We start from the raw sequence: 14,691 nt of genomic DNA on the forward strand, positions 1-14,691 counted from the left end.
TTCCTGATGCAGAGAGCGCAGCTCTACCAGGAATCTGTTCCATGCCTGAGATCAGTCAATACCCCAGCTCATCAAAGAAGGGAAAAGTGCCTTCCCTCTCTCTGCATAGTCAGACAGTTAATCCTTCATTCTCCTCTGATTCCACTTTCCAAAGAATTTCAAAATAATGTCAAAACTGAGTCTCAGCTATTTCTTTTCTGTGCTTTTCATCCATCGGAGCTGCAGCGACTAAGTGCTTTGGTTTCTGAAAACGAAACGTACCCATGAGCAATGTATTGGGCTATTCCAGGATTGCCTTCTCTGACAACAGTGGGACATGACTGGTGTTGTCTATGATATGGAAGTGCCAGTGTTTGAGTTGAGTAGACAAAGTTAAAAATTACACAATATCAGGGCAGAGTCCAGCAGGTTTATTTGGAAGCACTAGCTTTAGGAGAGCCGCTCCTTCATCAAGTGGGTGTTTTTCTGCAGAAACTTGGTGTGTGTGTCAATATGCGCGAACTTTTGGAAGATCATTTGGACTTTAACCGATCCGTTCGTGGTGTCGACGGTACCCATGACTTGGAGGTGTTGGTGTTGGACTGGGGTGGATACATTTAATAATCACACAAAGCCATTTTAGATTCCAACAGTTGACAAACACCTGATGACGAAGCAGTGCATGGAACACTGGTGCTTCCAAATAACTCTGTTCGATACAATCTGGTGCTGTGTTATTTTTACTCTGATAGCTCTTGGTAATGTTTAACTGATCGAAGACAGTGAAAGAACTTTCATTCGTGGAGATGAAAATTTCAAATATTATCCACAACAGCATAACAAAAGTGATTAGGTTGGATTTGTGATGAATCTCCACAATGCGCTTGTGCAAAGTAAAAGTCGAACTTACAACTGCCTGATCCGGAGCCAGCTCTTCGAATGGTTGCACCAATGGCCAGATGCACAGCCGAGATTTTACACGCTGCAGAGCTCTGGTGTTAACAAGGACATGAGCAATAACAGTAACAGTCACAAGGTGAACAAAGAACAAAGATAATCACCATCATGATTCACTTCAATTTGGCCTCAAAACAACGAGCATTCACAATCTGATCAGCCAATCAATGAGGTCACTGCCGATCTTAGAAATTGCAACTGACTTTGATGCGTTTTCACCATAATTTGAGGTAAACTCCAGCCTAATCATAACATCGCATATTCCCATTAATTTTTATATTTAGATATCGTTAATGACCTGTCCGAATTTGCAGGAAATGAGTGAAAACGTCCTTCCGATGATGTAATCCAGCGCAGAGTCGGCCAGAAATGAAAAGACAAAGACATGAAGCATCACTCCCATTTCTCTCTGTACCAATGCGTTTCCTGAGTTGAATATTTGCAGGACTTGTCTTTACTATCTAAAGAATTAATTATTTTCCCGGGAAGATTCTTCATAAATCAATTAACATATGAGGTGTCGAAACATATTTTACTTTAGATTAAAATAGTTGAATATCCTTTCCCCCAGCCTAATATCCCAATGCTCCCTCCTCTTCCATGTAAATACAAGCTTCTCCAGGTGATGTTGGAGCTCCCAACATGACGTTACAATGCTCCTTGCTGCTCCATGTCAATAGAAGCTGCTTTACTTGAAGTTGGAGCTCCCAGTTTGATGTCCCAATGCTCCCTGTTCCATGTCATTACCAGTGGTGCAGTTGAGTTTAGACCTACCACTCTGATGTCCCAATGCTCCCAGCTGTTACATGTCACTAAAAGGTGGTCCTTGTGTGGTTGGAGCTCCCAGTCTGATGTCCCAATGCTCCTTGCTCCATGTTAGTAGAAGTGGTGCAGCTCAGGCTAGACCTACCACTCTGATGTCCCAATGCTCCCAGCTGCTATATGTCATTAAACGCTGATCCTTGTGAGATTGGAGCTCCCAGTCTGATGTCCCAATGTTCCCTCCTCCATATCAATAGAAGCAGTCTAGTTGAGGTTGGATGTATCACTCTGATGTCCCAATGCTCCCTGCTGCTACATGTCATTAAAAGCTGCTCCAGGTGAGAGTGGAACTCCCAGACGGATCTCGCAAAGCTCCTTGCTCCATGTCAACTGAAGCTGCTCCAAATATGGTTAGATCTTGCATTCGGATGTTCCAATGCTCCCTGCTGCTCCATGTCAACTGAAGCTGTTCCAGGAGTGGTTGGAGCTCCCAGACTGATGTCACAATGCTCTCTGGTCCACGTCAAAAGACGCTGCTCCAAATGAAGTGGGAGATCCCATCCCTGGCAGCTCACATACTTCTATACCATCATAGAAATACTGCCCACTGAACATCCCCACCACTGGACCAATGGTGGAATAACCACATCATGAGAACCGAATATTATTTTTAGTCATCACCAAATCATTATTTCCAAAAGTCATTCTTTCTTAAACCTTATTTCGCATGTGCATACTGCAGTCCATCCGAAGTAAGATAATGGTGCTAATTGATGTATGCTTAATAAAAATTACATCCTATTTTTCATGTTGATTAACTGCGAGTTAACAAGGACAATGTTTGTATTCAAAACACACTTTTATTCCAGGTGAGAGAATGTAGTTTGCATTATTTAAAATGAACTTGTTCACTGTGTTAAATGATCAAAAAGATCTCAATTTCAAAACAACACTGGTAACGTTGTCATCCATCTTGAAATGTGGTGTCTTCTTCTTTCAACCAGACGGGTATTATATCAAAAAGTCTATTACTGATATGCGTATAGACACTTTAAATCGCAAGGATTGTGAAGGTTTCTAACTCAGGTTGAGGTTTAAGATGTAGGTTTGCTCGCTGAGCTGTAGGTATGATATCCAGACGTTTCATTACCTGGCTAGGTAACACCATCAGTGGCGACCTCCATGTGAGGGGAAGCTGTTGTCTCTTGCTTTCTATTTATATCTTTCTCCTGGATGGGGTTCCTGCGGTTTGTGGTGATGTCATTTCCGGTTTGTTTTCTGCGGGGTTGATAGATGGCATGTAGATCTATGTGCTTGTTTATGGCGTTGTGGTTGGAGTGCCAGGCCTTTGGGAATTTTCTGGCAAGTCTTTGCTTAGACTGTCCCAGGATCAAGGTGTTTCCCAAGTCGAATCGGACTACCAAGACTCCATAAACCAGGAGGCCCCCCTCAGACCCATAGTCTCATTACCCGGAACACCAACTTACAGACGGGCCAAAGGACTACACGCAAGACTGAATACCTCATAGAAGAGTCACAGCACTCCATCCACTCCACCCAGGAGTTCCGAAAAATCATCAAAAACACCAAAATAGAGGAAGAAGAAGCAACGATCTCATTCTACATAACAGCACTGTTCACCTTCATCAACATCGACCTGGCAAAGGAAACATTTACCACACTTTTAGAAGAGACCATCACAGACGCACCAACAACCATCAATCACATTACCAACGAAAACATCATGAAGCTAGTGAACCTGTGCCTCACCACCCACTTCACTTTCAACAACATATCTACAAACAAACCAACAGCACACCCATGAGATCTCCGCTATCAGGATTCATAGCAGAGGCGGTTATGCAAAGACTAGAACAAACACCCCGACCAACAATCAAACCAAAAATCTGGGTCCGCTACGTAGATGACACCTTTGTCATCACAAAACAAAACAAGATAGAAGAGACATTTGACATCATCAACAACACCTTCACAGGCATAAAGTTCACCAAGGAGGAAGAAACCGACAACAAACTCGCATTCCTGAACGTCACAGTAGAAAGAAAGGACAACGGAGAACTACAAACCTATGTATACAGAAAACCAACAAACACTGACCAAATACTTAACTACACCAGCAACCATCCCAACACACACAAACGAAGCTGTATCAGAACACTATTCCAACGAGCCACCACACACTGCAGCACAGACGAACTTCGGAAAACAGAGGAGAACCACCAATTCAACGTATTCGAGAAGAACAGATACTCAAAAATACAGTTCGCAGATTCCTCAAGAACAAACCACGACAAGCAGACCAAACACAGCCAGAAACCCTAACCACCTTACCATACATCGAAGAAGTTTCAGAAATGACAGCCAGACTATTCAGACCACTCGGAATCCTCGTAGTACACAAACCCACCAACACTCTCAAACAAAAGCTAACTTAAAAGACACAGTTCAACCCATGGACAAAACCAACGTCATCTACAAAGTTCCATGCAAGGACTGCCACCAACACTATGTAAGACAAACAGGAAGAAAGTTAGCCACCAGGATATACGAACACCAGCTAGCCACAAAAAGACACGACCTTCTCTCCTTCGTAGCCCTACATATGGATTAAAAATACCACTATTTCGACTGGGACAACACATCTATCCTGGAACAGGCTAACCAAAGATATGCCAGAGAATTCCTAGAGGCCTGGCACTTCAACCACAATGCCATAAACAAACACTTAGATCTAGATGCCATCCATCAACCCCTCAGAAAACGAACAGGAAATGACATCACCACAAACCCCAGGAACCCCATCGAGGAGAAAAATATAAATAGAAAGCAGGAGACAACAGCTTTGCTTCAATTGGAGGTCGCCACTGATGATGATGTTACCTAGCCAAGTAATGAAACGTCTGGATATCAAAGTTACAGCTCAGTGAGCAACCCTACACCCTACATTTTAAATCATTTTTCATGTTTATGTTGCATGAATCTGCGGTTATTGATCCACAGTTTTGTTTCACTCCCTATAGGTAACATGCTGATTTCTCCAGTTGTTCATAGTTCAATGTGATGCATCCAGTGTGTGCATAACGAGAAGGAGCTTGCTTCCCACATCTTGTGTTTATCTGTGCCTTATGTCCAGCATTCATCAATGGCGAGAGCAAGGGGCGAGGGCGAGACCAATGTGTAAGTCTCTCCGTGCCCATGCACGGCACCCACAGCGGCAATTCTCCACTGTGCATTTACACCCAGTTCTCAGTGCCCCTAAACCCACACCCTGCCCCTTTGAAATATCTCCATTATTTTGTGCTGTCTCGCTGTGCTCTTCTCACCATGATGAATTACTTCTACTCAACTTCTTCCAGATTTCATCTGACAAAAAGTTCATTAAGAATCCCTTTGCATAAACATGCACTTCGCAGCTCTCGGTATTTGATTTTCCTGGATGTCTTTCATACGAAAAAACGTTCACAGCAGCTTGAAATGAAAAAGAAAATCGCATTTCTTTTCATTATCCCAAAGCAAACTACATTTCAATGCAGTTTAGTCAAACGGCACAAACTATTCCTTGAGATTTTGTAATCGCGACAAAGCATATAAACTGACCATTGGAGTTCCAGTTTCAATGCGACAGCTGAAAACCGCACGATTGGAAGCCTTTGATGACAGCGACGAGAGTGGAAGTCGAACCCACGCGTGCAGAGCACAATAGATTAGCAGTCCATCGCCTTAACCTCTCGGCCACCTCGTCACAGATGCTCAAAAAGCTATGACCTTATGCATAATTGAATTTCGTAAATTATGCAGAGCAGCAGATATTTCTCCCTGATGTTGGTGAAATGAGAAATAACACAGTACGGTTCCAAGATGATGGTCTGACCCCTGGGTTGTGGGGCAAGTGCACTCCCACTGTCACACTGTGCACACATTGATCTGAACAAAAATGAGGAAATGACTATGTAACAAGGTCAGTTGAATTCTGTGAAATTTGAAGTCAACGGAATGAAGAACCCGAGACAGCAGGAGGTGTTCTTTCAATAAAGAGTTGGATAGAGCTCTTAAGGATAGTGGAATCAAGGGTTATGGGAATAAGGCAGGAACAGGATGCAGATTGAGGATGTTCAGCCATGATCATAATGAATGGTGGTGCTGGCTCGAAGGGCAGAATGGCCTACTCCTGCACCTGCTGTCTATTGTCTATTAAATTGCCTGTGAGGAATTGTTTTCCAGACTGGAGGAGAGTGCATATTGCTCAATGTCATTATTCCGAAGACCTAACTTCCACTCAGATGTTTTTGACACGCACTTGTGTACAGAACAGGCAATTTCAAAATCCAAAATAAGGCTAAACTGACAATTGAACTCAACAATGCAAAAACCTTGATGTGTATCATGTTCCTGCACTGTGCGACACCAAGTCACTGTATGATCACAGCAACACAGTGAGAAAGTGTCAGAAGGAAAATGAGTGCAGTGCCAGAGCGCATACTGGGAGCAGCACGTGACACACGGGGAAGTGCATTTCCCACAACAGGAACACTTCCCAAACAGCGGAATGCGGTGGAAGAATTCAGAGGGAGTTTGCACTATGAAATTTGATGCCAGAGACACAATGGAGATCTGTCATTGAGTCTGTTCAAGATGAAGATTTTAAGATTTCTACAGATGCAAAACAAAATAAAAAGCTCATGAGTTAATGAAGGCAAAAGGTGGAATTGTACATTTCATCAATCTATCCATCTTTACAATGAGTACCTCACCACTTTCCTCACTCGGGGACAGAACCACTGGTTAAGATGATCATATTATCCCCGTTTACTAGCCATGGAATCAGAGAAACTCGGTTTCCCAAACGTTAAGGTAAACCCAGGAATGTGGAGGTAAGCATTAATGTGTTGCTCCTGTGCTGAAGGTGACCAGTACACGGTATCTCTGTTCCAGTATAGTGGGCTGTGCTGTGCCGAAGTTTTATGTTTGAGCCTCACATGGAGCAGCTTTAATTTGTCGTCGTGTTGAGGGGTACGGACAGAAGGTGATATTGAGCAAAGCCAAGTTTATGGGAAAATACCCGTGTTTGTGGATTGAGAATCAACCTCTTATGGATAATGACTCCTTGATCAACAAACATACTGCAAGTATCTAAAACGTGAAGAAACATATGTGGAGAGAGAGCCGAAGGTGATTTTTCACCAGATGGATAACGTTTCCCATGTGCACTGCTTTAAATTCTGGGAAAATAGATGTTGAACTGGTTTCATGTTACACAGTTTGTTACAAACTCACAAAGGTTGTTGCAATAATAAAAACAGAAATCACATAGGACCGTTTGAAAATTGTATTGAACTGAATTTTGGTGTGAGCATATTTTATCTTAACTGGCGTGCTGCAGAGAAGTACAGAGGGTTAACAATACAAAAGGACCCATTCTCCTTGGTGGATTTCTTGGGTGGAGTTAAGAATGTACGAAATGTACATAACATGATGTGAATGTGGTCAAATCTTTAAAGTAGGTGTTGCATCTCCAAGTGACGATTCAATTCCTAGTCATTAGGATATAACTTCTGTATGCAGTTATTTTAGGACATCAGCTCCATTTACCGAGTTTCACCTTGAATAATACGCCACACCTTACCAATCCATGAACTTGTCATACTCAGTCTTATTCAGTTGTACGTGTTCATGAAATATCTTTGTGTCTCTAGTCAACAAATTCGAAATTGTTACGCAACCATACTGACTTTCACTCAGTGGTAAATTCTCTCCTTGTTCGTTTGTTCGTGTACCTTTTAAACCACTCTGAAGTCAGCTTCTACGTTTTACTTCTGTAAAGTCGTTCACGATTTAAATAACTCTATTGAGTGGAAGAAACTCTCATCCAAACTTTTCTTAATCATTTCCTAATGGTTTTCAAGCTCAAACGATAGTTATTGATTCACTCGAAAGAGGGACTTTCCCCGATTTACTCATTCAAACCTCGTGTTATGTGAAAATCTCATTTGTTGACATCAAACTTGCGTGTTTTTGCTCCAGCATTTCCAAATCTCGTGAATAAACTCCGTCATTCTTTCTATCATCCCGATGAAACCGGTTGTGTCTTTTCTGATATTCTTATGTCTTAGTAAACAACGTCACTTGGCTTTCTAATATCTTGCTATCCAGGAAACCGCGTCTGTGCCCTTTCTCACTTCTTTACATGCTTTTGGTGGAGAATGAGGATAAGGATTACACACAATGCTTCCACTGAGTGTGACATAAAGATTTTACAGTTACACTATGAACTCTTTGCTTTTTAAATACGACGTCTCTATTTATAAACTCCAATAAGGTTAATTACTATCTATCCAGTTCATGAACATCGTCTCCATGGAGACGAAAATTATCTCTCACTTCCTTTATTCTTCCACGGAATGTCTGAAAGGTTTGTAAGGCCAACATCTCCATATCCCCGTGTCCTGAGTCAGTCTCAGCTATTTCTAAAGGTGACTGAAGTTCAAATACTTCATAGTGTGTCTCCCGTCATTCCAGTGCAGACTGGTTCTGGACAGTAAATGCTATCACCAAAGGCCACCGTGGATCTGAAATCAACAGTTTTCATATAGTAATGGTCGTACCTATTGTGTAGCGTATGTCCATGTTCTTATTCAATTTGTTCATCATTTCTTCGGTCCCTATACTGAATTCTACTGAATGATTAATTTGTGAATGGAGACATTCCCTTCACCACTCATTCGAAGCTCCATGGAACATTAAAAGATTTTACTCATACGCATCCAGACGACAGTCCTGCCATTATTGGGATGAATCAGTGAACATTCCCCACGTATCCTGGAAGGCAAGGATATCCTTTTCCATTTTAGGAGATCATTACAGCACTGAATCCCATGTGTGCGTTCATTATAACCGAAACAGTTGCAGCAAGACTTTAAAACTAAGATATTGCTAAGATCTACTTGCATTGGTTGTCCCAAAAATTACATTCCATATTATGGTATGTTTGTGAATGAAAGCACTTTCTGATTCTTGAGCAATTGTATTTCAGTTTTGTCAAAAATTGTCATTCGCCGTTCTCTCTTTGCCTTTCATTTTCCCGTTTTATATCCCGTATTTTATCAGTTTATCTTAAGTTTTCAATAATTTCAATCAATCTCGCTCCTGATTACCAATCCGAGAGAATGCCACAATTTTGTCAATTTAAATGCAGTGCAGCTGTAGGGCGCGGTGACCAAGTGGAAAGGCATTGGTCACGTGAACCAAATAAAAGGAGCCGGCTGGTGAATCTGGCCGTTCCATCACAGTCATATTTAAAACATTTAATATAATCTTTAGCCAAAACATATTTGGCAGAAAACAAGAAAACAAAAACGAAAAAATTGCTGATGTTGAAAATCAAACAAAAACAGACGTTGCTGGAATATTTCAGGACGTCTGGCAGCATCTGTGGAGAGACGGACCCAATGGATGTGAAACGTTAACTGTGATTCATCTGCACAGATGCTGCCAGCACACCTGTGATTTTACAGCAATTTCTGTTTTTGTTTCAGATTGGCAGATTTTGTCACAGTCCTTGAGAACAGTGCTCAGTAGAATCAAACAAACAGCGTGGACCTGGTAGTGAAATGAGACAGTAATAATGAATGAGTGGAGAGTGTTGTACTGGAAAAGGACAGCAGGTCAGGCAACATCTGAGGAGCAGGAGAATGGACGATTTAGGTATAAGCCATTCATCAGGAATTAGACTTGTGAGTCGGGCAGAGGAACAAAGCTGAAGCCAGGTACCAACTCGCAGGCACCTCCTCCTTCAGACCACGATCACAAACTCTCCTCCCCTCACCAAACCATCATCTCCCAGACCATCCACAATCTTATCACCTCTGGGCATCTCCCATCCACAAACTTCAACCTCATTGTCCGGGAGCTGCGCACTCCACAATTCTACCTCCTTCCTAAGATTCAAAAACCTGACTGCCCCAGTCGACCTATTGTCTTATCCTGCACCTGTACCATCCGAATAATCTCTTTCTACCTCGACACAATCCTCTCTCCCCAGTTCTGGAAATGCCCACTTACATTCGTGACACCCCTATGCACTTCACCTCCTTCAGGAATTTCATTTCCCTGGCCCTCAACACGCGATATTCACCATGGTCATCCAGTCCCTGTACAAATCCATCTACCATGACAGAAGTCTGCAAGCCTTCCATTTCTTAATCTCACACCATCCCAACAGGTACCCTTCCACCAACATCCTCACCCACTTGACTGAACTGGTCCTCACAATCAACAACTTCACTTTCCAAATCTCCCACTTCCTCCATCGACACTGGTAGTCATGGGCACCCACATAGGACCTAGCTATGCCTGCGTGTTTGTCAGATAAGCGTAACTGTCCATCTTTCACAGTTACACAGGCACCATCCTACACCTATTCCTACGTTACATTGATGAATGTATTGGCGCCACTTGGTGCTCCAACGAAGAGGTTCAATAGCTCACCAACTTTACCAAAACCTTCCACACCAACCTCAAATTTATCTGGATCATCTTGGCAACTTCCTTCGCCTTCCTCGACCTCTCCATCACCGTCTCTGGCGACTGACTAATTAAAGACATATACTGCAAGCCCACCGACTCCCAAAGGTATCTAGACTACATCTCCTCCAACTCTATCTCGTGTAAAAACGACATTCCTTATTCCCAATTCCTCCGCTTACACCACATCTGTTCCCCCGGATGACCAATTGCACCTCAGAAAGACCCAGTTGGTCTCCTTCCTCCACGGTCACAAATTTCCTTTCCACGTTAGTTGACAATGCCCTCCAGTGCATCACCTCCACTTCACGCACCACCACCCTTGAACCCCATGCCTGTCAACGCAACAAGAAAAGAACTTCCTGGTGCTCACCTTCCACCCCACCAACCTCCGCATAAAACGCATCATATTCTGCCACTGATGCCACCTCCAAACAGACGCCACCACCGGAGATATATTTCGCTACCCAGCTCTGCCAGCACTCCAGAAAGACCACTCCCTCCACGACCCCCTCTTGAGGAAGACACTTCCCCCCACCAGCACATAACCTTCTCATGGCACCTTTGACTGCCACCAAAGTGAGGGTGAAACTAGCACCCACACAACTCTCATCTCCAACCAAGTCCCGAAGGGATCGTTCCACATCCGTTGGAAATTCACCTGTACAAATACCAATGTCATCTACTGCATCCGTTGCACCCAGTGTGTTCTTCTCTACATCAGGGAGACAGGATACCTTCTTGCAGATCATTTCAGAGAACATCTCTGGGACACCCGCACCCACCAACTTCAGCGTCCCGTGGCTGAACACTTCAACTCCCCCTCCTCCCCAATCAAAGGCTCGCAGGTACTGGACCTCCGCCACGGATAAACCGTTACCCACCCAACGCCTGGAGGAGGAATGCCACACATTCCGGCTTGGGACCCTTACACCACGCGGGATAAATGTGAATTCGAACAGTTTCCTCATTTCCCCCAAGCATAAGCCTTCAACTCGCCACCGCCCTCTCGACCCATTCCATCACTGCCACTTCTGACCTCTTATATTCTCCCTTCTATTCATCCATCTATTGCTTTCCAGCTATTTCCCCTCAACCACACACCACTTCCATTTATCTCTCAGCACCGACTCACAAGCCTTATTCCTGATGAAGGGCTTAAGCCTGAAACTTGAATTCTCCTGCTCCTCGGATGCTACCTGATCTGCTGTGCTTTTCCAGCATCACACTGATCTCCAGCATCTGCAGCCCTAACTTTATCCTTGGAATTATCAATGACCTTGGAATGAGGATATCCTTCGATATCAGTGATCACACTGTAACTGATTTTTCCATTTATTTTAGGTGAGGGCAGGCTGGATCTGGGATGAGCACTTAACACCTAAACAACTGGAATAGTATCAGATAACGAAGTTAGGGCGGGCTGAAGTGAAGTGGAAAATTCTGCCAGAAAATGGGTCAGTACAACTGCATCACATCACCCAGATTGTAAAAGACTCGCACAAGGAGAAAATCAACTTCAGTATAAGCACAATGACAGGTAAAGTGGAAAGGAGACAATACAACACACTGAGGTGCAGTGGAATTATTTATGTGAAAGGATTCGATATATAAGCTATACCTTTACATATGGACAGCCCTCACATTGGAAAAAGGAATTCCCTGCAGTGGAACGGCGTCTTTTGCCTGTGACATCACAATGCTGAGAGACACTGACATAGTTTCTTCTGTAGCAGCGTGGCCTCGTAAAAGCATGATCGTCCCATTAACCAGAACTCAATACTTCAAAGCTCTCCTCTGCGCTATCCAACTTATTTGCTGCTCCTTTAGTCAGATCTCAATCGCTTCACTGTCTATCTTCTTCTGCTTCCAGCTTCACGGAAACACTTGAAACATGAACAAATCCACTTTCCACTTTCACCAATCTTTTGCAACTCCCGAGTTGGCACAGGTACGAGTTACCGATTAGCCTTCTCGAGCGCACTCACTCCGGTATGATCTGAATGATAAAGTGGACTGTGTCTGATCTGCAGAATGTCCCCACCGGGACGGTGCTGTTTATCCCATCCCCGTGGACTGAGCTGTCTCTATTGGCAGAGTATTCAGCCATTTCCCTCCACTTGCAGGCATTATGACGGGATGTAAGTGCGGATATGCTCTGAAGCTTCCTCTCACGGGCACAGCCAGGTGCAAGAGCGCCGCTGGAACTTAGAAACTTTGATTGCGATCTTTTTCCAAATGTCATTTATTTGAGAGAGAGAGAATCGTGCTGAGCTGGTGGGAAAGAGAGAAATGGGCTGTGGACTCTCTTCCCTCAGTAAAATTCAAATAAGTGCATTTTTGTGCTGCCCATTTGATGTTCAGAATCAATCTTCACAGAACAATCCAGCAGAAAGGCTTTTGTTTCACAGGAGTCGGTTTCTTTGCTGCAATCGGGCATCAGTTAACATCTGAGTCCCAACTGTCCCAGATGAAGTGACTCCGAATGAAACCCTCACTCACTGAGAACCATCCTCACAACCAGGAGCTGCGGGGCTGCAGGCAGTCCAAAGCAGAAGGGAGGATTAAAAGCGAGCCATTATTTCACCCTCAGCCACTCTGTCAGAGCCAGACAGAGGGACGGCAGAGACGTGTGACGCCATTCACGTGCCGACAGAAGCCGTTCAGCCCATCGAGTCCACGGCAAATCTCTGTCACTTGCTTCTCTCTGAGGTTATTCATCATCAGTGCTGCTTGTTCTAATAATAGGGAACTGTGTCTGTCTGGAAATGCTGTCTCCAACATACTGATCTACATGCCATTCACGGCTGTTCATTTCACCGGAGAGCCCTGCTGTGTGACACAGCGTGGGGAAGAACTGCAGGGCGTCAGGGGCACGGTCCACACCACAACTGATTTCTCTCAACTTCGCCAGTGTATTCCCAGCTCAGGCAAGTGACTTTGCAAATCAGGTCATAACAGACCGACGGAGAACAGCAAAAAAATCTTCCATACCTTCAAACGTGTGTTTCCTTAAATGTATAAATGTGGCGGGTCTATCTATTTCAGATACCATTCAGTATAAGGACGCAAAAGGCACATCAATATGTAATACGAAGAACGGAGCACTGTTATAGCAAAATACTGGCAGTGGCAGTACACACACTGAAAGCTGGAATTGTAATCGAGCAGAGGATGCTTTTCATTCATTAATTTCTGGATTATGCGCCCACCACGATCCCTCTGGGCCGCTCTGTTATCGCTGACCACAGCAGTTTCACGCAGTCTTCAGGTTTTTGTAGCATGTACCTTCGAGGATGACGTCAAAAGATCTTCACTGTTATTGTGTGATACGCTGTTTCACAGATGTGTCCCGGCTGCGTCAATATAACTACTGTGTAACTTCCCCAATGCTGCTGTTTTAATTGTAATTTCAATGAGGATCACAAAATGTGTCACACTGCAGACTGAGGCCATGCAGCCCACCTTCGCTCTGCTGGCTCCACGCAATGAGGAAATGACTGTGTTTTGATTGATTGATTGTCACATGTACCTAAGTACAGTGGAAAGCGTTGTTTGCGAAAGGTAAAGGCGGATCAGAGTAATCAAGGACATGCAGATCACAGCGTGAGAAAAGCAAAATTTGACCAGACTCGGGAATTCAGGTTACTATGTATAATACGTGCGCTCAGCAAAATCCAAATTGGCAAGATCAGCATTATTTCAAGTTAGACAATTCATTTCTCAGAGCAGCACCGGCCGAGAAGAAACGGTTTTTGAACTTGCTTGTGTATGGTTTCAAGCTTTGGAATCTTTATCTGAACTCGATCTCATCGAAATCATATCTTCTCAGTCAAAAATGAAGTAGTGTGCAAAATTCCAAGGCTCATCTGCAAGGTGAACCCGAGACCTCTCACACCTATGTCACCTGACTGAGGCAATATCACACCCGAGACAAACAAGCGAGAACGGCGCCAGACGTGGTAATCATAAACGAGGTGAGTTTTTTGCTATTTCTGCTGTTTCAGAGTGAAAGAAGCACCGAGTTTTCATCACAGCTCCTTTCCATTCTAACTCGCTTCTCCCAGGAGGCTGTGCTAGCTGCTTTCGCGGAACAGGGCGGTCTTCATTGAGAACTGGACGAACTCATCTGCCATTGTCACGTAGTGTTGGTGGAGAGCAGCTTGAACGCGGTCTTCACCTCCCTCATTAAACACGGGTTTGTCCAGCGGAGTAGGGGTCAGCTGGGAGTGGGAAGTATGGAAATTCTGGAAAGGTGTAGAAAAGTGAGATCGTGCATGCACAAGAAATCATCTTCTTTTGGGAACCCTTGTCCAAATAATGCGATCTGAGACAGATAGAAAATGCAGAACTGTGAGCAAAGAGTGAATCTCTCCCCATTATTCAGGAACAGTGTCTGTGCTTCTCGAAGTCACGGGGAGGCTTCTGCTGTCTGAATTAGCATGGGATATT

At 43.9% G+C, this 14,691-nt stretch overlaps 1 non-coding gene across 1 annotated transcript; it reads right to left on the minus strand.

Moving 5' to 3' along the window:
• Nucleotides 1-5,379: 5,379 nt before the first annotated feature.
• Nucleotides 5,380-5,461, minus strand: trnas-gcu (transfer RNA serine (anticodon GCU)). Its single transcript has one exon. It is a non-coding gene; the product is annotated as a tRNA-Ser (tRNA).
• Between the last annotated feature and the right edge of the window lie 9,230 nt (nucleotides 5,462-14,691).

Source organism: Chiloscyllium punctatum, chromosome 52, assembly GCF_047496795.1.
Source record: "Chiloscyllium punctatum isolate Juve2018m chromosome 52, sChiPun1.3, whole genome shotgun sequence".
Lineage (NCBI taxonomy): Eukaryota > Metazoa > Chordata > Chondrichthyes > Orectolobiformes > Hemiscylliidae > Chiloscyllium > Chiloscyllium punctatum.